This window comes from Triturus cristatus, chromosome 7 (assembly GCF_964204655.1).
Source record: "Triturus cristatus chromosome 7, aTriCri1.1, whole genome shotgun sequence".
Classification (NCBI taxonomy): Eukaryota; Metazoa; Chordata; class Amphibia; order Caudata; family Salamandridae; genus Triturus; species Triturus cristatus.
The window spans coordinates 1,188,979,501-1,189,003,688 of NC_140590.1; the positions used below are offsets into that span (position 1 = coordinate 1,188,979,501).

At 52.3% G+C, this 24,188-nt stretch overlaps 1 protein-coding gene across 1 annotated transcript in view; it reads right to left on the reverse strand.

Annotated features, from left to right (window-relative positions):
- LOC146811427 (integrin alpha-X-like) overlaps positions 1-24,188 on the reverse strand; it is a 665,400-nt gene that overhangs the window by 192,020 nt on the left and 449,192 nt on the right. The window lies entirely within an intron of this gene.

The following is a 24,188-nucleotide window of genomic DNA, read 5'->3' on the forward strand; positions in this document are numbered from 1 at the left end:
GCAACCGGATAGGCGCGTCGAGTGGCAAAATGCAGAAGGGCCCCACGCAGATCGTGGAGATGCTGGAGGGCTCACCTTTGGTGCAGATGCTGCTCGAGGGTTGGGCTTCTCAGGACCCAAAGCACAACTTGGAGGGAGCCTCGGTTGTTGTACTGGTCAGCTTGTCGTAGTCGTTTCAAGATGGCTGGCTCCACGTGTCTCGGTGCCTCCACGGGTCTCCTCTTTGCAGGGACTGTGGATCGGGCGGTGAGAGGTCTGGAGGTCCAGGTCTTGTCAGTCTCTGGGCTCGGGCTCCGGCGGGAGGCGGCGGCAAAGCAGACGTTGATTCGCTGGATGGTGCTTGCGTTAGCAAGGTGGTCACTCCCTGACCACAGGGGAGATTGGCTTCAGTCCTCTGTGCAGCAGAGCGTCGAAGTTCCCGTCTTCTTCTTAGTGTTAAGTTGATTTCAGGATGTCTGAAGTCTTAGGACACAGCTCCTACCTTTAAGCGGATTCTAGGGGCCGGACTACCTGCTAGGTCCCTCCCTATGGGTGGGACCAGGAAGGGGGGTGGTTACACCCCCAATCCTTTGTCCAGCTCGCCCCAGGCCCGGGACTGGTGTGCCCCAGGACCGGTTTGAACTGGCATATGCACCGAGGCTCCTTGTGAGCCACAGGCATGTCTGGTTTCTTTCAAGCCCTACCTGACCAATACACAAAATCCTGTCTGGGGTGGTGCACGCACCTCCCCTGGCAGGAAACCCTTTGTCCACACCTCCCAAGCTGGAAGGACTCCCAGCAGCAGGAGGGCAGACTTGTGTCTGTGGTGGCAGCATCCATTTTGTGGAGCTGAGGCTATGTCTGATTTTACCCGGGTTTCAGGTACTGTACATGTCGTGTCCCTCTAGAAGGGTGGAATGCTAACCCCGTCGCCAGAATTGGCGAGGGGTTAGTATTCCAATTCGTATGACACCTTACTCGACATGTTTTGATAAAGCCAAACCAAAGATAGCATTTAACCGCGAGGTTCATAATGCACTTAAGAGTATATGGTATGACGATATCTGGAAACAGTAGAAGGAAGTTGTTCCGACCACTGCAGACAGGCTCAGCTCATGCCAGAGCACCATCTCACATGGAACCAAGCACTCTGCCTTCAGGATTGTTAAGGCCTGCCATAGGAGTGACTTATAGGTTACCAGGTGTCCCATTTAAGGTTAGGTATAGGTATACTACACCTAAGTAAGAGGTGATTACACCAACTTACCCCAGCTGAGTGATCAGCCAGTTGTGTCAAATTGTTAGGCCAAGCCTGGGGTGGCATAATACATGCTGCAGCCCTTGGCAGGCCTTGGGTACACCAATGCCCTGGGTACCTAGTGTACACTGGTACAGGGGCTGACAGGGTGATCCACTTCCAATTGGTTATGCACCTAGGGTGCATAGTTTTAATTTAGTAGAGAGAACAGCAGGCTGGGGGTCTGATTGGCAGGCCCACAGCCTCAATATGTCAAAAACCAGTGAAGCAAAAAGCAAAAATTTGGGGTGACCATAGGATAGCAGACCCTACTCTCCTACACAACCCCCCCCCAAACGCTGGGACATTAAACTAGCCTTGACCAGTCTCGTCTTCATGTCCTAAGTGGAAGTACCTGGAGAGACCATCTGCATTCCCATGGTCAGTACCTGGCCGGTGCTCCACTGTAAAGTCCATCCCCTGTAGGGAAATGGACCACCTAAGCAGTTTGGGGTTTTCACCCTTCATCTGATTTAGCCACAAGAGGGGCTTATGGTCGGTCTGAATCTTGAAGTGAGTGCCAAACAAGTATGGCCTCAGCTTCTTCAGGGCCCACACCACAGCAAAGGCCTCCCTCTCAATAGCTGACCAATTCTTCTCTCTGGGGGTCAACCTTCTGCTAATAAAAGCAATGGGTTGGTCTTGACCATCTACATTAAGTTGTGACAGCACAGCTCCCACACCCAACTCAGAAGCATCTGTTTGGACAATAAACTCTTTGGAGTAGTCAGGACTTTTCAGGATAGGTGCAGAGCACATGGCCTCCTTCAGGTCATCAAATGCCTTTTGACAGCTTACTGTCCACTGAACCTTTTTGGGCATCTTCTTGGATGTCAGATCATTAAGAGGAGTCACAATGGACCCATAGTTCTTAACAAACTTCCTGTAGTACCCAGTCAAGCCCAAGAAAGCTCGAACTTGAGTCTGGGTGGTTGGAGGGGACCAGTCCTTGATGGATTGTATCTTACTCTCCAGTGGTTGAACTTGGCCTCCACCTACAAGGTGGCCCAAATATACAACCTTACTCTGCCCTATCTGGCACTTTGTAGCCTTGATAGTGAGGCCTGCCCTTTGCAGAGCCTCAAGAGCCTTCTTCAGGTGGATCAGGTGATCCTCCCAGGTGGAGCTAAAGACAGCAATGTCATCAAGATATGCTGCGCAAAAGTCATCCAACCCAGTAAGGACTTGGTTCACCAGCCTTTGGAAGGTGGCAGGTGCATTCTTCAGACCAAAGGGCATCACCACAAACTGGTAGTGCCCACCTGGGGTTGAGAATGCTGTTTTGGCCTTAGACTCCTCAGCTAATCTGATTTGCCAATAGCCAGCTGTTAAGTCAAATGTGCTCAAAAACTTTGCAGAAGCTAGTTTGTCTATGAGCTCATCTGCCCTTGGAATAGGGTGTGCATCTGTCCTGGTGACAGCATTGAGTCCTCTGTAATCCACACAGAACCTCATCTCTCTCTTGCCATCTTTGGTGTGAGGTTTGGGGACCAGAACCACTGGGCTAGCCCAGGGGTTCTCTGAGGGTTCAATGACACCTAATTCCAGCATTTTATGTACCTCAGCCTTTATACAGTCCCTGACGTGGTCAGGTTGTCTGTAAAGTTTGTTCTTTACAGGCAGACTGTCACCAGTGTCCACCACATGGGTACACCAGTCAGTTTGACTAGGTATCAAGGAAAACATATGTGAAAATGATTGTAGAACCTGTCTACATTCAGTCTGCTGATGGGCAGTGAGGTTGCCTCCAAGGGTCACTCCTTCAACTGAGCCATCTTCAGGGTTCTGAGACAACAGGTCTGGGAGAGGGTCACTCTCTTCCTCCTGTCCCTCATCTGTAGCCATGAGCAAGCCCATGTCTGCCCTGTCAACATATGCTTTAAGCCTGTTAACATGGAGTACCCTGTGGGGACTCCTGGGAGTTCCTAGGTCGACCAAGTAGGTGACCTCTCCCTTCTTTTCCAGGATTGTATGGGGTCCAGACCATTTGTCTTGGAGTGCTGCTGGGGCCACTGGCTCCAACACCCATACCTTCTGTCCTGGCTGAAACTCAACCAAGACAGCCTTTTGGTCATGCCAAGCTTTCTGTAAGGCCTGGCTCGCCTCAAGGTTTTTGGATGCCTTCTCCATATACTCAGCCATCCTGGAGCGGAGACCAAGTACATAGTCCACTATGTCTAGCTTAGGCTTTTTGAGAGGTAACTCCCAGCCTTCCTTCACCAAACACAGTGGGCCTCTCACAGGGTGCCCAAACAACAATTCAAAGGGGCTGTAGCCAACTCCTTTTTGTGGGACCTCTCTGTAAGCAAACAGAAGGCAGGGTAGAAGGATGTCCCATCTTCGCCTGAGCTTTTCAGGTAATCCTTTGATCATACCCTTTAGGGTCTTGTTGAATCTCTCAACAAGCCCATTGCATTGTGGGTGATAAGGGGTGGTGAACTTGTAGTTGACACCACATTCCTTCCACATAGCTGTTAAGTATCCTGACATAAAGTTGGTACCTCTGTCAGATACTACCTCCTTAGGAAACCCCACTCTGGAGAATACTCCCAGCAGGGCCCTGGCCACAACAGGAGCTGTAGTGGTCCTAAGGGGAATTGCCTCTGGATACCTGGTGGCATGATCCACTACCACCAGTATAAATCTGTGCCCAGATGCAGTGGGAGGATCCATGGGACCCACTATGTCTATTCCCACTCTTTCAAAGGGGACCCCCACCACAGGTAGTGGTATTAGGGGGGCCTTTGTTGTGCCACCTGATTTGCCACTGGCTTGGCAGGTAACACAGGAGCGACAAAACTCCTTTGTATCTTCATTCATATGAGGCCAGTGAAAGTGAGGGACAAGTCTGTCCCAGGTCTTGTTCTGGCCTAGGTGTCCTGCTAAAGGAATATCATGGGCCAAGGTAAGAAGGAAGCCCCTAAATTGCAGAGGTATAACCAACCTCCTGGTTGCACCAGGCTTGGGGTCTCTAGCCTCTGAATAAAGGAGCCCTTCATCCCAATAAACTTTATGGGTACCTTGAGCATTCCCAGCAGCCTCAGCAGCAGCCAGCTGTCTGAGGGGTTCAAGAGAGGGACAGGATAACTGAGCCTGCCTCAAGTCAGCCCTTGAAGGTCCCCCTGTCCCCAGAAACTCAACCTGGTCAGGTTGAAGCTCTTCAGGGACAGTTCCTTCAGGGTCCTCTAGATCAGCTTCCTGGGAAGGCTGATCATCACTCTGAGGCAGGGGGGAAGGCACAGCCTTGACCCTCCTGTTCTTCTTCTTGGTAGGTGCTTGGTCCATTGTTCCAGGATCCAAGACCTGAGGTTCAGTGAGGCACTTTTTGGCCTGTGACCTGGTCACAGCAAGGACATGTGATGATATACCTAACATCTCTGCATGAGTCCTGTACTCCACTTCTGACCATAGAGAACTCTCTAGGTCATTGCCCAACAAACATTCTACTGGGAGGTCTGCACTAACCACAACCCTTTTGAGGCCAGTTACCCCTCCCCATGAGAAGTTAACAACTGCCACCTTATGTGAAGTAGTGGCATTGCTGGCATTGGTCACCAGGTAGTTCTCACCTGGTATGTACTGTCCAGGGTCCACAAAGCCTGGTGTCACCATAGTGACACTGGCACATGTGTCCCTGTAGGCTTGAGCCACTTTGTCATTAATTAAAGGAGTCTGTCTGTACTTGCCCAGGTTACTGGGGCTCACAGTCAGGGACAAATCAATGTCCCCATCACAGATCAAGACTGCCTGTGTCAGGGTTCTGTCTAAGTCAGAATCTCCTTCATTTCCCATAGTGATTCCCACTACACCCTTTGTCTGGGGACCAACACTGCTAACAGTAGTACTGGGAGCAGGTGCCTTAGGGGCAACAGTGTTGGGGGCTCCACCCTTTTTGCAATCACTTGTCCAGTGAGTTGTATTCTTGCAATGATTGCACCAGGGTTTCTTTTGACCTTCTTTCTTCTTTTTGGACTGTTGTTGGGACCCACCCTCCTTAGCAGTAGTTTGGGGCCCTGTTGAAGACTTCTGGTCTTTAGATTTCTGATCTCCACCCTTTTGGTCTGTTTTCTTCTGATCACCCCCTTGGCCCTGGTTCTGGTTCTTTTGCTTAACCCTGGTTCTGACCCATTTGTCTGCCTTCTTTCCCAATTCTTGGGGAGAGGTCAGATCAGAGTCAACCAAGTGTTGATGCAGTTGCTGGTTTTGACAGTTATTTAAAATCTGTTCTCTCATCATCAAATTATACAATCCTGTAAAATCAGATACCTTACTTCCCAGCAACCAACCCTCCAAAGCCTTAGTGGCACATTCAATGTATTCAGACCAGTCCTGAGTCTGTGTCTTTTGGGTGTCTCTGAACATTAACCTGTACTGCTCAGTGGTTAAGCCTAACCCATCAACTAGAACACTCTTCAGGACTCTGTAGTTTCTGACATCCTCTTCTCTAACAGTGAGGAGTCTGTCTCTGCCTCTTCCCTCAAAGGAGAGCCAGAGGATTGCTGCCCACTGGTCTTCAGGAACCTGCTGTACTTTGCAGGCTCTCTCAAGAGCAGTTATCCACTTGTGGATGTCATCCCCACTTTTGTAGGGGGGCACAACCTTAGACAGGTTTCTATTATCGAAAACCCTATCTTTGTCCTTAGGGACAATGCTGCCACCAGTGGGTATAGACCCACTCTCTTTATGCTGTCTAGCCTTGCTCAGTTTCTCTTCCATCAGGGCTACTTCTAGCTCCTGCTTCCTGATCCTCAGCTGGGCTTCTTGCATCTTGGCCTCATGTTCCCTCCTCTGAGGGGTGGTCATCCTTCTCCTGGAGTGACCTTGAGAGCCTCTAGAGCCATGGGAAGCATTGGAGTCACCTGAGCGATTCCTTTGCCTTCCAAGCCCTGTGTTAAGTCCACTGGGGAGATCCAGTGGGGTGAACCCACTGTCAGTCCCCAATAGCCTTGGTTTAGCTGGGCCAAGTATAACACTTGGCACTGGGCTAGTTCTCCCTTCATCCTCACCACTGTCTGTATCCCCCTCACTTTCCTCCTCTGTAGTATGGTTTTCATCTAAGGGATGGCTATTGGAAAGGGGTACTTCAGTGGCATCTTCAGAAGGGGGGCCTCCTGTTCCTGTCCCTAAGGGGGCTAACTGGGAAGCTCTCTTGAGCTCTCTTTGATTCTCATCTTCTTGCAAGAGTGCTCTGAGCACAGCAGAGGTAGGGTTCTTGGGCTGTTTAAGGCCTCTAAGAGTTGCCAACTGCCTGAGCTCATTCTGATTAAGGGTAGCAAAGATGGATGGTGCCCTCGGGGGGTCACTCTCAACAGAGATGGGTACAGTGGACCCCTCTGCCCCAGCCATTGCTCTTAAGTGTGGGTGGATGTGTTGCAATCTACCTACACTTGGGTTTACCTACTAAACCTATCTAGTAGTTGTAGTCAGGGTGTGCTACTCCCTTTGCTCTACAACAACTAAGTTCAGTAGAACTTAAGTATATCTAATCTTGTTTTATATGTACCTACAGGTACCTATGTGATCTTTCAATTGGTAACCAAGAGATTACAATGGTAAAACACAGCAAGCTCAAATCCAACCGCTGCTCACCAATGTGAGAAGTTGGCCTGGTATATGCTGTTCACTAGTTCTAGTGACCACCTTGTACCATGCCAAGCAACCCTTATGGTGTGGTTGTAAGTCAACCTTTTCGGACTAGCTGCCCTAGTGGTAGCGTAGGCTAAGCAGTCTTTGAGGCTAAACTCGTGAAGCGTGTTAAGCAAGCTGTTTTACCAATAGTAACCCCCTTTTATACCAATGAAAGGACACCACACAGATATATATTCAAAATATATATGTATTTATTTCTCAAAGTAACCCCTAGTCTCTTTATGAGCACAGGAGCACAAATCGTCAAACAAGATTATCACAGAATACACAGAAGTTGCACTTTATATGGATAGGCCCTGGTGGCCACTCGAACCATATACTAAAATAGTGGTATAAGTACCACGAACAGAAAAGGGAAAAGGCCTAGGGCCTCTAGAATCGCTGGGCCTACAAGGAGCTAACGTCAGTTAGTGACCAGGAGGTCCACGGGTGGCGTGTGCAGAGCAAATAGTCACACGCGTGCTCCCATAGGTTTCAATGGGTGCGTAAAAAGTACAAAGTTACTGCAAAAGGAATCTTCCGGATGACCTAGGAACTTAAGATTTGGAACACAGGCACTAGAGATGTAATACTACACTTGGGCACCGGAGTGCCAGCTTTACCTCACCCACAGGAAGCGGGTGCATAGGCCTCGAAGTGCGTCGGGTTTCTTCTATCGGTTCCGTGGGGCCTGTAGACAAAAGTGCTGCAGGCGGTCGGTCGGGAAGAGATGCAGTGGATCCAAGAGTGGATCGGAGATGTTGAAGACCTGTAAGCAGAGGGGACAGTGTTCACAGTCACTAGCCAGTGACCAGCGTGGCACCAGGTGGGTACCAGGCGATGTCGGGTGCAAACAGGTAGGAAGGTGTAGCTTGACTCTGCAGCCACGTGGTCCCTGAAGGTCGACGACGTCCAGGAGTCGAGTCACGAGCTGTCCCACGCAGGCTCTCGCTGTCGGCGGTGTCGGCGATTTGATCGAAGCAAACAAGCCTTGGCAAAAGCAATTGTTGTAGGCAAGGAGATAAGCTGATGGTTCTGACCAGCAAGGTCAGAGGAACTGCTCCTTTGGAGGGGAGCAAGGGCCAGTCTGGAGCAACCAGACCAGTGGTGTTTGTCGTAGATTTCGTCGCCAAGATGGCCACTAGCCAGCGGGCCAGCAACCGGTTAGGCGCGTCGAGTGGCAAAATGCAGAAGGGCCCCACGCAGATCGTGGAGATGCTGGAGGGCTCACCTTTGGTGCAGATGGTGCTCGAGGGTTGGGCTTCTCAGGACCCAAAGCACAACTTGGAGGGAGCCTCGGTTGTTGTACTGGTCAGCTTGTCGTAGTCGTTTCAAGATGGCTGGCTCCACGTGTCTCGGTGCCTCCACGGGTCTCCTCTTTGCAGGGACTGTGGATCGGGCGGTGAGAGGTCTGGAGGTCCAGGTCTTGTCAGTCTCTGGGCTCGGGCTCCGGCGGGAGGCGGCGGCAAAGCAGACGTTGATTCGCTGGATGGTGCTTGCGTTAGCAAGGTGGTCACTCCCTGACCACAGGGGAGATTGGCTTCAGTCCTCTGTGCAGCAGAGCGTCGAAGTTCCCGTCTTCTTCTTAGTGTTAAGTTGATTTCAGGATGTCTGAAGTCTTAGGACACAGCTCCTACCTTTAAGCGGATTCTAGGGGCCGGACTACCTGCTAGGTCCCTCCCTATGGGTGGGACCAGGAAGGGGGGTGGTTACACCCCCAATCCTTTGTCCAGCTCGCCCCAGGCCCGGGACTGGTGTGCCCCAGGACCGGTTTGAACTGGCATATGCACCGAGGCTCCTTGTGAGCCACAGGCATGTCTGGTTTCTTTCAAGCCCTACCTGACCAATACACAAAATCCTGTCTGGGGTGGTGCACGCACCTCCCCTGGCAGGAAACCCTTTGTCCACACCTCCCAAGCTGGAAGGACTCCCAGCAGCAGGAGGGCAGACTTGTGTCTGTGGTGGCAGCATCCATTTTGTGGAGCTGAGGCTATGTCTGATTTTACCCGGGTTTCAGGTACTGTACATGTCGTGTCCCTCTAGAAGGGTGGAATGCTAACCCCGTCGCCAGAATTGGCGAGGGGTTAGTATTCCAATTCGTATGACACCTTACTCGACATGTTTTGATAAAGCCAAACCAAAGATAGCATTTAACCGCGAGGTTCATAATGCACTTAAGAGTATATGGTATGACTGTTAGAGTCGGGGATCTCTGGTTGGCGCAAGGTTGCCCTTGTGTCAAGCAGGAACCCTCTCCTCCACGTCAGGGCGCAGGATAACCCCTCGCGAATGACCCTTGCTCACCCTCTAGGTGCGTGGCGTGAGCAGCCAAGGCGATTCCTCAGGCGTTGTTGGTTAAGCACTTACAATCGTACACACAGTAAATACATCAATCCCCCCAGAAACGGACACCAGACTTGGATATATATAAAAATACGATTCTTTATGTAAAAATACGGTATATATATCTCAACAGACTTATCACAAGACCAATAACGTTTTCGCTAGGCCACCAGGTTATACAGCAGGCAAATGTTCTTGGTTCGTAGTTTCAAATGGATACTTTGTAGTCTCTTTACTTGTAGTTCCAGTACTCACAGGGATCGACTCCTGTGAACGGGGAAATAAGGCGTTGCGGGCCCCGAGCCCGATACTGGAACTTCTTTCGTGATGTGGAGAGTCGGCACAGGTCGGTGCGACTCTCAGCTTGGGAAGTGTTCTTGGGTCCTCAATCAGCAGGTGTGGGCAAGTAGGCAGGCGCGGCCCGCGACCCTTTAGCACGGCGGTGCAGGAGGGTCTCCACAGCGGGGGCGGCGCGGCCTGAGATGTCCGAGGATAGCGAAGCGGGGCCACAGGGCACAGTCAGTGCAGCTGGGTGACCCGGCGTAGATCACAGTCGTCGGACGGCTTCCGGCAGGAGGGGTGATAGCGCGGTCAGCGCGCTCCAGTAGCAGGCGGTGACAGGGATGCAGGCGGCCTGGCCCGGGGACAGAGAGCGGCTCGGGACGGAGCGGGGCTCTCACCAGCGTGGCACCAGGTGGGTACCAGGCGATGTCGGGTGCAAACAGGTAGGAAGGTGTAGCTTGACTCTGCAGCCACGTGGTCCCTGAAGGTCGACGACGTCCAGGAGTCGAGTCACGAGCTGTCCCACGCAGGCTCTCGCTGTCGGCGGTGTCGGCGATTTGATCGAAGCAAACAAGCCTTGGCAAAAGCAATTGTTGTAGGCAAGGAGATAAGCTGATGGTTCTGACCAGCAAGGTCAGAGGAACTGCTCCTTTGGAGGGGAGCAAGGGCCAGTCTGGAGCAACCAGACCAGTGGTGTTTGTCGTAGATTTCGTCGCCAAGATGGCCACTAGCCAGCGGGCCAGCAACCGGTTAGGCGCGTCGAGTGGCAAAATGCAGAAGGGCCCCACGCAGATCGTGGAGATGCTGGAGGGCTCACCTTTGGTGCAGATGCTGCTCGAGGGTTGGGCTTCTCAGGACCCAAAGCACAACTTGGAGGGAGCCTCGGTTGTTGTACTGGTCAGCTTGTCGTAGTCGTTTCAAGATGGCTGGCTCCACGTGTCTCGGTGCCTCCACGGGTCTCCTCTTTGCAGGGACTGTGGATCGGGCGGTGAGAGGTCTGGAGGTCCAGGTCTTGTCAGTCTCTGGGCTCGGGCTCTGGCGGGAGGCGGCGGCAAAGCAGACGTTGATTCGCTGGATGGTGCTTGCGTTAGCAAGGTGGTCACTCCCTGACCACAGGGGAGATTGGCTTCAGTCCTCTGTGCAGCAGAGCGTCGAAGTTCCCGCTCTCTGTCCCCGGCCTGGCCCGGGGACAGAGAGCGGCTCGGGACGGAGCGGGGCTCTCACGGGTTGGAGGCAGGCGAGCTTCTGAGTGTCACGGCCCTAGGAGGGGCGATGAGGGGCGCAGTCTCTTTTCCAGCGGGATGCACACACGGCTCGAATTGGAGGACGAGCAAGAAGCACAGAGAACCCACTGTTCCTGGGGTTCAGTTCAGGGGGCAAGCTCAGATCAAGCCCTTGGAGAATGTTCAAGCACAAAGTAGCAAAGTCTTTTCAGTAAGTCTCTTCCTCTCCTCTCTCAGCAAGGCAAGCAGCAGGCCAGCTCCTCCGGCGTCTTCTTCTCCTTCTAGTCGGGCAGAGGTCCTTTGTGGTAAACAGGATTCTGATTTCTTAGGAGCCAGGCTCCTACTTTTATACACCAATTCTTTTGTTCTTTAGCGCCAGGGGGCCTAGGCCTGGCTCAGTCCAGTTCTGGAGCACTCGGTTATGGTGACTCTGCTCTTTCCTTTCAGCAGCAGGGCAGAGACATCAGCCGCCCCACAGGGGGTGGCGCCGGCTTTGTGGTGGCAGAGCACAGGTCTATTCAAGAGTCAAGGTGTACTCCTCCCACCCATCCAGGTGTAATCTCTCTACCCACCACCTGGCAGCCAACCTGTCTCTGGGGATCCCCCCACCCTGCTCCTTACTGTTGCCAGGCAGAACACATACACACAGCAGAGGCGGACTGAGATGGTCAGGTCAGTAAATACTAACTTTCTAAAAGTAGTATTTACAAACCCAGGATACTAAAATAAACTTGACTACAAGAAGTATCTTATTATTCTGAGTTCAGGCATACCAAACTTGACACTCTACCATGCTCTCTGAGTCCACTGGGGTCACAGCGTTGGCGTGACCCCGGCAGCCCATTCTGGCCTATGGAGAGCAGGTAGCCTTCAATAGTGAAAAACGACAAGGCTGTAATTCACTACTAAGACATGCCACACACATCAGGGCATGTCCTACCTTATGCCTACAATGCACCCTGCCCTCGGGCCTACCAGAGGGGTGGCTAATATGTAGGTAAGGGAAGGTTTAGGGACTGGCAAGTGGGGGCACTTGCGCAGTCAGCGCGACGGTCCCGGACCGCGCACAGGGTCTGCGGTGGCAGACCCTAGACACACTTTACAAGGCCGCTTCCGTGGGTGGCGCAACCAGCGCTGCAAGCCCACCAGCAGCATCGGCATTCACAAGCCCTGGCACCCCTGGTGCACTTTACTGGGGACTGACAGTGAATCCAATAAACCAATCATGGACATCAACTACAGGTACACTTTTACTTCGGGAGCACTTGCACTGCGGCACGGATTAGCCGTGGCGCAGTGCCCTGAGCGGACAACACCAGCAAAACAGTCGAGGCACACCATCAAAAAGTGGAAGGGAAACTCACGCCAAGGTGCCAGGTCTAACACGTGTCCCCTCCAGCTGAAATGTGGGGAGAACTACCCTTGCCCAGGGGGTTCCTCGTCACTAAGGCGGAAATACCTGGACAGACCGTCAGCGTTGGCGTGATCTGTACCAGGACGGTGTTCCACCGTAAAGTCCATACCCTGTAGGGAGATGGACCACCTCAACAGCTTCGGGTTTTCACCCCTCATTTGCATCAACCACCTGAGGGGCCTGTGGTCCGTCTGAACCCGGAAGTGAGACCCAAACAAGTAGGGTCTTAGCTTCTTCAGCGCCCAGACCACAGCAAATGCTTCTCGCTCAATTGCACTCCACCTACTTTCCCGTGGAAGTAACCTCCTACTGATGAAGGCTACGGGTTGGTCCCAGCCCTCCTCAGTCATCTGTGAAAGAACAGCCCCTACACCATGCTCTGAAGCGTCTGTCTGCACTAGGAATTCCTTGGAGAAGTCAGGGGCCAAGAGCACGGGCGCCGTGCACATGGCAGTCTTCAGGGTGTCGAAAGCTTTCTGACAGGTGTCAGTCCAAATCACGTTCCTGGGCTGCTTCTTGGAAGTCAGCTCTGTCAAGGGGGCAACGATCGTTCCATAGCCCTTGACAAACCTCCTGTAGTACCCAGTGAGCCCCAGGAAGGCCCTCACTGCGGTCTGCGTCTTGGGGGGTTCCCAAGCCAGGATGGTTTCAATTTTGGGTTGCAAGGGTGCCACCTTGCCACTCCCCACTTGGTGTCCCAAGTACACCACGGAACCCTGCCCGATCTGGCACTTGCTTGCCTTGATCGTGAGGCCTGCTCGGCGCAGCGCCATCAACACTTCCCAGAGGTGGCGCAGGTGTTCAGGCCAGGTGGCGCTGAACACTGCGATGTCATCCAGGTAGGCGGCACTGAACGCATCCAGCCCAACCAGTACCTGGTTGACCAACCTCTGAAAGGTGGCAGGGGCATTCTTCATCCCAAATGGCATGACTCGGAACTGGAAGTGCCCATCTGGTGTAGAGAATGCGGACCTCTCTTTGGCCCCATCGGTCAAGGCGATCTGCCAGTACCCAGACGTTAAATCAAACGTACTGAGGAACCGGGCAGCTCCCAGCCGATCAATGAGCTCGTCAGCTCTGGGGATGGGGTGCGCGTCAGTCTTCGTGACTGAATTGAGTCCTCTGTAGTCCACACAGAACCGGAGTTCAGGTGTGGCTCCCGGCGCAGCAGCCTTTGGGACCAAGACCACGGGGCTGGACCAAGGACTGCTGGAGGACTCAACCACCCCTAGCGCAAGCATTTTGGAGACCTCCTCCTTAATGCAAGCTCTGACCCTGTCAGTTACCCTGTAAGCCTTGTGCTTCACAGGTAAGCTGTCTCCTGTGTCCACATCATGGACGCACCAATCTGTGACACCAGGAACCAGGGAGAATCAGTCGGAAAATTGTCCCAGCAAGTGGCGGCAGTCTTCCTGTTGTTCGGGCGTCAGGGTGGGTGAGAGGTTAACTCCATCCACTGACCCATCTTTCTCAGAGGCCACTAAGAGGTCAGGAAGAGGCTCGGTCTCCTCTTCCATTCCATCATCAGTGGCCAGCAGCATGCCCACTTCGGTCCTCTCTAAGTGGGGCTTAAGGCGGTTAACATGTAGGACCCTCAAAGGGTTCCTGGGAGTCTGCATGTCCACCAAGTAGGTGATAGGACTTTTGCGCTCCACAACCTCAAATGGACCTGTCCACTTATCCTGAAGTGCACACGGCTCCACTGGGGCCAAGACCCACACCTTTTGTCCAGGTTGAAGCTCTACCAGAGTGGCATTCCGGTCGTACCACCGCTTCATCTCCTCCTGGCTGGCTTCCAGATTTGCCTCAGCAAGTTGCCTGAAACGCCGAGTCTGGTTTCGGAAGGCCAGCATGTAACTATATACATTCTGGGGAGGTTTCCTGGGAGATTGCTCCCAGCCTTCCTTCACCAAACTCAGAGGTCCTCTTACCGGGTGACCATACAGAAGCTCAAAGGGGCTGAACCCTAGAGACTTCTGTGGCACCTCTCGGTAAGCGAAGAGCAGGCATGGCAAGAGGACGTCCCACTTACGCCTCATTGGACCGTCCAGGCCCATGATCATGCCTTTGAGGGTTCGGTTGAATCTCTCAACCAACCCATTTCCTTGGGGATGGTAAGGAGTGGTGAACTTGTAAGTTACCCCACACTCCTTCCACAGGGATTTCATATATGTGGATATGAAATTGGTCCCCCTGTCGCTCACCACCTCTAGAGGGAATCCCACTCGGGAGAAAATTCCCATCAGTGCCCGTCCCACCACGGGGGCCGTCACTGTCCTCAGAGGGATGGCTTCAGGGTACCGGGTGGCATGGTCCACCAAGACCAGGATGAACCTGTTGCCCAGGGCTGTCTTGGGGTCCAGAGGCCCCACAATGTCAATACCCACTCGTTGGAATGGCGTACCGACCACAGGGAAAGGTTGCAGAGGAGCCTTATGCTTCCCTCCGCTCTTACCACTTGCCTGGCAAGTCTGACAGGTTCTGCAGTAGGAATCGGAATTCTTGTGCATTTGGGGCCAGTAAAAGTGGGTGACAAGCCTGTCATAGGTCTTGTCCATCCCCAAATGTCCTGCTAAAGGCACATCGTGAGCCAGCCCCAGTAGGAAGGTTCTGAACTTCTGGGGTACCACCAGCACACGGGCTGACCCAGGTTCAGCAGCCTTAGGCTCGGAATACAGGAGGTCACTCTCCCAGTACACGTAGTGTGTTTTGGCCTGAACACCATTGGCCTGGTCTGCAGCCTGTTGCCGCATACCTACGAGAGAAGGTCATTCTTTCTGCTCCCTGCAGAATTCCTCCCTGGAGGGACCTCCTTCTTGCTGCCAATGGGTCAGCTCAGGCAGATCTCCCAGTTCGGCAATCTGTTCCCCGGTAGGCTCCAGAGCATCCCCCTCAGGGTCTACTTCCTCCTGGGCCGTGGGAACTTCGGGGGCCGGTTTCCCGCGCCTCCTGCGCCTTCTCCCTAAGGCCGGTCCCTGGACCTCTCCCTCAGGTTCCAGGACCCTCTCAACACCCCTACTGGCTGCCATGGACCGGGTGGTCACGCACGCCCAGTCGGGTAGACCCACCATCCTCAGATGCGTGGTCTTCTCCACCTTTTCCCAAGGGGAACTCTCCAGGTCGTTCCCTAGCAGACAGTCTACAGGCATGTCAGTTCTCACAGCGACTTGTAGAGTACCAGAGACCTCCCCCCACTCAAAGGGAACTTGAGCCATTGGACAACGACTCTCTACGTTGTCAGCATTGACAACCCTACAGTAGGCATTGGGTACAATCTGCTCTTGAGACACCAGGTGTTGCCTCACCGAGGTCACGCTGGCTCCTGTATCTCTAAGAGCCTCAACCTTCTTTCCATTGATGGTCACCACCTGCCCATATTTCTTAGTGTTAGAGGGTAGGTAGGTTACAGGGACCATCTCACTGTCTCCTAGCGAGACTAGGGTCATCTGCCCGGGACCCCCGCCCTCCTGGACTGCTACTTCCTCCCCAAAGTTAACACTAGCTACTTGCCGGGGTGGAGCACCAGTGGGTGCGGTCTTACCAAACAGGCGACACTTAGGATCAGAGGCAATGTGACCCGGATCACCACACTTATAACAATTGAAGGGCCCCTTTGGAACAGGTCTACCTGTCGGGGCCCCGTTCTGCTGCGGGGGTGGGGGAGGCTGAGAACCCTTCTGCTGGTTCCCTTGGGAATTACTTTGGGGGCCTTTTTGGAACCCCTTCTGTTTACCCTTGTCCCCCCCACTCTTCTGCTGGGGACCCTGCCCACCTTTGGCGGAGTCTCCCACTTGACCCTTGTGGACCCTGGTGCTGAGCCAGCGGTCCGCCTCCTCAGCAAGCTTCCTCGGGTTGGACAGCTTGCTATCTATCAGGTGCTGGCGTAGCTCAGGAAAACATTGACTGGACAAGTGCTCCCATGCAATTAAATCAAGCAGCCCTTGATAATCATTCACTTTGCTACCCTTCACCCAACCATCCAGCGCTCTGCAGAAAAAGGTCACATATTCCACATACGTACTCTCAGGGATCTTCTTCGTCTCCCTGAACCGCTGTCTATATAGCTCCGGAGTTAACCCATACCTGGTCATTAAAGCTTCCTTCATATGGGGGTATGAGGTTTGGAGATCTAAGGGTAAATCTAACAGTGTGTCACGCCCTTCAGCAAGGAACCTTCCCCACAACCCCGCTCCCCAGTCTTTCTCAGGGACCCGGTGTGAGGACATGGCCACCTCGTAGGCCCTAAACCACTGCCCTATGTCATCCTTTCTGAAATACTCCTTTACTACATCTTTGGGGATGTACACCTTGGACTCTACCTGCGCTGGTGGAGTGCTGCCACCAGAAGGAGCGGTGTCCAAACTTTTTGCCTTCAGCTCCAACTCCTTCAATCTGATATCATGATCCATTTGGCGTTGTTGTGCCTCCAGGGCCAACTTCTGCTTTTCCATTTCCATCTGTCCTGCCAACTTTGCCATCTCCATTGCATGCGCCCTGTCTGCTGCCCTGTCTGCCAGCTCCTCTGGCGACCGGACTCTGCTGGGCTCCTCAAGGTTGTCGGGTGGAACGATGTCCCCCGCATTCCGTAGGTCTCGTGACTCCTTCCAGGCTCTCAACGCCTTGGTGTACTGGGGCTTCCTCTTGCATCCAGCATGGGGGACTCTGAATTGTACACTGTAGCCTTTCAATTGCTCCATCGTGTAGCCTTCCAGTCTCTCCCAATCCACCTCATCGATTCCAGAAATCACAGAGAGTGCTCTCCCAGCGGAGTGTGAGCCAGGCATGGTTGCAGTAATGGCAGATGTCTCAACAAAGTTCAACAATTACAAACCTGTGGCTGCGTTATTTGGTCTGCTCTCACTATCTGGTGATTAATAATTCACTGTATGCAAATTACAAGTGCAAATCCGAAATCCCAACCGCTGCCACCAATGTTAGAGTCGGGGATCTCTGGTTGGCGCAAGGTTGCCCTTGTGTCAAGCAGGAACCCTCTCCTCCACGTCAGGGCGCAGGATAACCCCTCGCGAATGACCCTTGCTCACCCTCTAGGTGCGTGGCGTGAGCAGCCAAGGCGATTCCTCAGGCGTTGTTGGTTAAGCACTTACAATCGTACACACAGTAAATACATCAATCCCCCCAGAAACGGACACCAGACTTGGATATATATAAAAATACGATTCTTTATGTAAAAATACGGTATATATATCTCAACAGACTTATCACAAGACCAATAACGTTTTCGCTAGGCCACCAGGTTATACAGCAGGCAAATGTTCTTGGTTCGTAGTTTCAAATGGATACTTTGTAGTCTCTTTACTTGTAGTTCCAGTACTCACAGGGATCGACTCCTGTGAACGGGGAAATAAGGCGTTGCGGGCCCCGAGCCCGATACTGGAACTTCTTTCGTGATGTGGAGAGTCGGCACAGGTCGGTGCGACTCTCAGCTTGGGAAGTGTTCTTGGGTCCTCAATCAGCAGGTGTGGGCAAGTAGGCAGGCGCGGCCCGCGACCCTTTAGCACGGCGGTGCAGGAGGGTCTCCACAGCGGGGGCGGCGCGGCCTGAGATGTCCGAGGATAGCGAAGCGGGGCCACAGGGCACAGTCAGTGCAGCTGGGTGACCCGGCGTAGATCACAGTCGTCGGACGGCTTCCGGCAGGAGGGGTGATAGCGCGGTCAGCGCGCTCCAGTAGCAGGCGGTGACAGGGATGCAGGCGGCCTGGCCCGGGGACAGAGAGCGGCTCGGGACGGAGCGGGGCTCTCACGGGTTGGAGGCAGGCGAGCTTCTGAGTGTCACGGCCCTAGGAGGGGCGATGAGGGGCGCAGTCTCTTTTCCAGCGGGATGCACACACGGCTCGAATTGGAGGACGAGCAAGAAGCACAGAGAACCCACTGTTCCTGGGGTTCAGTTCAGGGGGCAAGCTCAGATCAAGCCCTTGGAGAATGTTCAAGCACAAAGTAGCAAAGTCTTTTCAGTAAGTCTCTTCCTCTCCTCTCTCAGCAAGGCAAGCAGCAGGCCAGCTCCTCCGGCGTCTTCTTCTCCTTCTAGTCGGGCAGAGGTCCTTTGTGGTAAACAGGATTCTGATTTCTTAGGAGCCAGGCTCCTACTTTTATACACCAATTCTTTTGTTCTTTAGCGCCAGGGGGCCTAGGCCTGGCTCAGTCCAGTTCTGGAGCACTCGGTTATGGTGACTCTGCTCTTTCCTTTCAGCAGCAGGGCAGAGACATCAGCCGCCCCACAGGGGGTGGCGCCGGCTTTGTGGTGGCAGAGCACAGGTCTATTCAAGAGTCAAGGTGTACTCCTCCCACCCATCCAGGTGTAATCTCTCTACCCACCACCTGGCAGCCAACCTGTCTCTGGGGATCCCCCCACCCTGCTCCTTACTGTTGCCAGGCAGAACACATACACACAGCAGAGGCGGACTGAGATGGTCAGGTCAGTAAATACTAACTTTCTAAAAGTAGTATTTACAAACCCAGGATACTAAAATAAACTTGACTACAAGAAGTATCTTATTATTCTGAGTTCAGGCATACCAAACTTGACACTCTACCATGCTCTCTGAGTCCACTGGGGTCACAGCGTTGGCGTGACCCCGGCAGCCCATTCTGGCCTATGGAGAGCAGGTAGCCTTCAATAGTGAAAAACGACAAGGCTGTAATTCACTACTAAGACATGCCACACACATCAGGGCATGTCCTACCTTATGCCTACAATGCACCCTGCCCTCGGGCCTACCAGAGGGGTGGCTAATATGTAGGTAAGGGAAGGTTTAGGGACTGGCAAGTGGGGGCACTTGCGCAGTCAGCGCGACGGTCCCGGACCGCGCACAGGGTCTGCGGTGGCAGACCCTAGACACACTTTACAAGGCCGCTTCCGTGGGTGGCGCAACCAGCGCTGCAAGCCCACCAGCAGCATCGGCATTCACAAGCCCTGGCACCCCTGGTGCACTTTACTGGGGACTGACAGTGAATCCAATAAACCAATCATGGACATCAACTACAGGTACACTTTTACTTCGGGAGCACTTGCACTGCGGCACGGATTAGCCGTGGCGCAGTGCCCTGAGCGGACAACACCAGCAAAACAGTCGAGGCACACCATCAAAAAGTGGAAGGGAAACTCACGCCAAGGTGCCAGGTCTAACAATGACGATATCTGGAAACAGTAGAAGGAAGTTGTTCCGACCACTGCAGACAGGCTCAGCTCATGCCAGAGCACCATCTCACATGGAACCAAGCACTCTGCCTTCAGGATTGTTAAGGCCTGCCATAGGAGTGACTTATAGGTTACCAGGTGTCCCATTTAAGGTTAGGTATAGGTATACTACACCTAAGTAAGAGGTGATTACACCAACTTACCCCAGCTGAGTGATCAGCCAGTTGTGTCAAATTGTTAGGCCAAGCCTGGGGTGGCATAATACATGCTGCAGCCCTTGGCAGGCCTTGGGTACACCAATGCCCTGGGTACCTAGTGTACACTGGTACAGGGGCTGACAGGGTGATCCACTTCCAATTGGTTATGCACCTAGGGTGCATAGTTTTAATTTAGTAGAGAGAACAGCAGGCTGGGGGTCTGATTGGCAGGCCCACAGCCTCAATATGTCAAAAACCAGTGAAGCAAAAAGCAAAAATTTGGGGTGACCATAGGATAGCAGACCCTACTCTCCTACAACAGCGAATGATGAGATTTTCTGTTGTGGTGCATGAGATGGAAAGCGATGTCATCAAGTCAAACAGGGAACTAGAAGGGCACGGTCTACAACTGCAGACTGCAGACCAAGTCCACCACCACTACCACCATGAGACAGCAGCAAAGGGTCACCCGTCCCTCCATCGTGAGAGAGCACAGCACACGTTCAAGGCGAATTTTGAGCCAAACATCATGTAGGTAATACCGCCCTGAGGTAATTACCAGTGTTTACATGTGTGTCACTCTTTTTCACTCATCCCTTTAGGGTTGAACCCCTTCGATGCTCATGACTGAGCGGTTCCGTCATGAGCATCGGTTGGGCTGTGCTTATGACGGAACCGCTCCGTCATGAGCACAGCCCCTGGGGGAAGCGCTGGCGCTCCCCCCCTGGGGCATCGATCTTGCCCCCACAGAGGGGGATGGCAGCGGAAGAGTTTCCGCTGCCACCCCCGAGCCCCCCCACGCTTCCCCATGACGTCAGCGTGCACAGCGCGTGCCGACGTCATCAGAAAGCGCTGGACGCGCTGGAATTAATTTCTTTCCAGCGCGTCCAGCGAAGGAGGTACGTGTTTTGCCTCCGGTTGGCCGGGGGGGCCAATTTAGGATGCCTTGAGGCATGGGGGGTGAGGAAAGAGTATTTCCTCTCCCCTGATGTCTCAATGCTGGGCATTCCTGCTTCACGATCGCACACAGCGTCGCGATAGTGGAGCAGTAATGCCCCACTAGACACCAGGGATGTTTATTTTTTGCAAAGGAAGCGACCCCTTGGGCAAGGGTCGCTTCCTGGGGGGCCAATTTTGAATTAAGACTTTTCTGCCCCCCATGGGGGCAGATCTGGCTTTTTTTCAGCCTTTTCTGGTCCTAGGGGGGGGGGGCAGAAAAGCCCACTAGACCCAGGGATTTATTAGTGAATTGAATGGGAAGCGACCGCTTGGGCAAGGGTCGCTTCCCGGGGAACAGTTTTATTTATGTGATACTCTGCTTTCCCTGGGGGCACATCGCCTCGTTTTTGGGGCTTTTCTGCCCCGAGGGGGGGCAGAAACCCCCACTAGACACCAGGGAAAATTTAAAAAATATGATGAAAGTGACCCCTTGGGCAAGGGTCACTTCCGGGGGCCATTTTTTTTGTATTGGGAATTCTGCCCTCCCCCGGAGGCAGATCGGCCCCTTTTTTGCCCTTTCTGCCCCCAGGGGAGGCAGAAACCCCCACTAGACACCAGAGAATTAGTTTTAATAAAAATGGAAGTGACCCCTTGGGCAAGGGTCGCTTCCAGGGGGCAATTTTTTAAATAATATGTATTCTGCCCCCCTTCCCCCCAGGACAGATTAGCCTGGTTTTTTTCCTGCTGTTTTTTGCCCCACCTGGCACACAACCCGACCATTTGGGTAGTAACATAGCATGTGATAATGTTTATTGTTATATTTTTTGTGAATTGCAATTTTAATGCTTTTCTTTTTTACTTTTTTGTTCTAGGTGAAGGCTTTTGCTCTTTCCAGTTTGCGGTTTCGTTACTGGTGGTTCTGCTGTTTGTGTAGTTTGGTAAGAGACTTTTTTTTGTACAATGTAAATGAGTTTGATTTCTCTGCATGAATTGTTTTTTGCAAATGGTGTAATAATAGCAGTATGTTTGGTTTTTGAGTGTCAAAAACTGTTTACATTTGTGCTCGATGTGTATTTTGTTGTCTTGTGAGTCATTTGGTTTTTTTTCTTCTTTCTAGTGGGATATCGTTGGTTTTTGCTGTGTCACTGCAGAGTAGGTTCTGGTGAGTGTAGCTGTCTCTTGTAAGTGAATTCTATAGTTTTTGAGTATATAGATCTTTGTGATAAAGGTACACATTTATTTACTTACTTGTTTTGCACATTGTTGGTTGTTGTTGACTTGTTTGTGCAATCTTCTTTCTTAGTAAGTATAATGGCTAGCCGCAGGATTACTGCTCAGCAGGTTGTTGGTTTGCTTTTTGAGTCTTCCTCTGACCATGGTTCAGAGACTGACTCTGCATCTGAGGCAGAGGAGGCAGGGGACGATTCTGGCAGTGAGTTTTCTCTCCATATGGAATCATCGGATGATGAAGATACTCTTAGTGCGGATGAAGTGCCTGTGTTAGAGGAGGAGACTGATGTGCCGATAGTGCGGCAAGAGGCATCTGGGCTGCAGCCTGGGGCTGCAAGGCTTCCCGTTGGTGTAGTGCGGCAAGAGGCATCTGGGCTGCAGCCTGCGGCTGCAAGGCTTCCCGTTGGTGTAGTGCGGCAAGAGGCATCTGGACTGCAAGCTGGGGCTGCAAGGCTTCCCTTTGAAAGTGATGACCTCTGGGTTGCCCCTGGCATGGTGCAGACGGCATTGCCAGACTTTACTGGTGTTCCAGGGTGTAGAGTGAATACTGAAAGCTTTTTGCCGATACATTTTTTTCAGTTGTTTATGGACGATGTGTTTTTGGCAGAGATTGTTGAGCAGACCAATTTGTATGCCGAACAGTTTTTGAGGGATAACAGTGCCAGTCTTAAGCCACACTCTAGAGCTACCCGGTGGACTCCCACAAATCTTGAAGAGATGAAGAAGTTCTTGGGTTTAACTATTTTGATGGGCTTGCTAAGGTAGCCATCAATGTCTTCATATTGGTCTACTAGTCCCTTGATGGCAACTGCTATTTTTCCGTCAGTCATGAGTCGTGACAGGTATTAGCTTCTGCTTCGGATGATGCATTTTGTTGATAATGGTTTAGCGTTGCCACGAGATCACCCTGAGTGTGACCGTCTTTTTAAGATTCGGCCTGTCCTCGATCACTTTGTTGATCGATTTTCTGCGATCTATGCTCCTGGGAAAGAAATTGCAGTGGATGAGTCTTTGGTGTTGTTTAAGGGCCGCTTGGTTTTTAGGCAATACATTCATATTAAGAGGGCACGCTATGGAATTAAGTTGTATATGGTGTGTGACAGTAGGACTAGATATGTCTCTAATTTCAGGGTGTACACCGGTAAGGAATCCAGGATTAACCCCCCTGGTTGTCCGTCCACTTTTGGAGTGACTGAGAAAATTGTTTGGGAACTTGGTAGAGGATTTTTTAACAAAGGCCGCCATTTATATGTAGATAACTTCTACACTGGTGTGCGGTTGTTCAGGGAATTTGCCAAAGAGGACCCTGTTGCTTGTGGCACAATCCGCTCTAACCATAAAGGTTTCCCAAAAGCTTGTGCGGGGAAAGTGCAGTGTGTTGCGTTGCGAGGAGCTTCTTGCTGTGAAGTTTTCAGACAGGAGAGATGTCTACATGCTGACTACCATCCATGATGAAAGCACTGCACCTGTGACTGTTTGGGGTCAGGTCGCTGAAGCGCGCAAACCTGTGTGCATTTTAGACTATAATAGGCACATGGGTGGTGTTGACAGATTGGATCAGAGGTTGGAACCTTACGCTGCTCTTCGTAAGGCTTACATTTGGTACAAGAAGTTGGCTATCCATCTTTTCCACTTGGCAACCTTTAATGCTTTTGTTGTGTTCCAAGATTCTTGCCCTGAGTCAAAGATGACTTTTGCTAAGTTTCAGGAGTCAGTAATAGGCAGCCTTGTTGTAGTGGAACAGGCAAGTGTTCCTAGAGTTGGAGTGGTGGAGGATGTTGCTAGATTGAAAGATCGCCACTTTCCTGATCACATTCCTCCCACACCCTCAAAAGACTTTCCCAGTAGGGGATGTAGAGTCTGTTGGAGAAGAGGTACGCGGAAGGAGATTCGTATGTACTGCCCGACTGTCCTTCTAAACCTAGGCTATGTGTCCCTGCTTGTTTTAGAGCGTACCACACGCAAAATAATTTTTGGGAGTATTCATGAGTGGTAAAGTGAACTGCCTGGTCTGTATTCTTTGAAAAATGTGATTCTGTTTCAAGGTTGGCGTTAGTGCAATGTATTTAGTTTCTGATTTTGTGTTTGTAGATTTGTATCTATTTGCGATTTGTTTGTGTTTTTATTTTTGTCTAAAAAAATCCTAAATGTGATGGCGGTGTGTGTAGGCTGGCGCTTGGCTGTTGGTGTGTGTGGACTGGCACTTGGCTGGCGGTGTGCGTGGAATGGTGCTTGGCTGGCGGTGTGCGTGGACTGATGGTGTGCGTGGACTGGCGCTTGGCTGGCGATGTGCGTGGACTGGTGCTTGGCTAGCGGTGTGCGTGGACTGGCGCTCGGCTAGCGGTGTGCGTGGACTGGCGCTCGGCTGGCTGTGTGTGAGTAGTGACTTGCTGCTGGTCACTACACACACTGCTAGCTGAGTGCCACTCCACGCAATCCATCAGCTTGTGTAGTTGCTGTGTCAGGAATGTGGGTGTGTGAAAGTGATGGGCCCTTGAATG